General features: G+C 46.8%; 1 non-coding gene across 1 annotated transcript; it reads left to right on the top strand.

Moving 5' to 3' along the window:
- Positions 1-428: 428 nt before the first annotated feature.
- Positions 429-510, top strand: trnal-cag. The gene has a single exon. It is a non-coding gene; the product is annotated as a tRNA-Leu (tRNA).
- Positions 511-759: the final 249 nt, after the last annotated feature.

Genomic DNA, 759 nt, shown 5'->3' with positions numbered 1-759 from the left:
TGCACGGTATGATGTGGATTTAGGCCTGCTCAGGTTTGTGCATTTTCCCTGTAGTCCGGTGTGTTTCGTGTTCCGTGTAAACGTGAAAGTCGTCCTGTTTCGAGATTCGAAATTGCAGTAATGTCAAGCAGCTCATGGTTATTTGACCAAATCATAAGCGAACCCATATTCTCAAGCACTCACAGATACATTTGTAGCTGATAAGAGTCTGAGAAGATAGACTCAGTTTACCATTGATTTTTGACTGGATTGATGGGCTATCAATATCTGCTGCGAAATTGACATTGTAGCTGTGCGAGTCCGAGACGACATCCCAGCAGCTGTGCGAGTCCGAGAGGAATCATGGAACCCTTATCATGTGACTTTGCATCTGTTGTTATGCAGGAGCACAATTGGAAATACAAGAAAATGAGGAGGCGCAGCCGGTTGGTAGTGTGGCCGAGCGGTCTAAGGCGCTGGATCCAGGTTCCTGTCTCGAACGGGGCGTGGGTTCGAATCCCACCACAGCCATTTCTGCTGATCAACTCCAATGCTGCAGCTGGTGAAAATGCTGTTTTGGTGCCCACTGTATATTGATGTTGAAAACAAAAGTAAAATGGATTTGCGTCCCAGGGAATTAACTGTGGTGTGGGATACTGCCAAATATTTCAAAATGTCTCTGCTGTCATGATCGTGTTCGCCTCCCGCGCGGAAATTCGCAAACAGTTCTGCCATCCCAGGCAAGTCGAGCTTTTTGAAAGAGTCGTTTGGAAATGCCCT

This window comes from Chiloscyllium plagiosum, unplaced genomic scaffold, assembly GCF_004010195.1.
Source record: "Chiloscyllium plagiosum isolate BGI_BamShark_2017 unplaced genomic scaffold, ASM401019v2 scaf_62560, whole genome shotgun sequence".
NCBI lineage: Eukaryota > Metazoa > Chordata > Chondrichthyes > Orectolobiformes > Hemiscylliidae > Chiloscyllium > Chiloscyllium plagiosum.
This window is presented reverse-complemented; position numbering and strand designations above follow the sequence as displayed.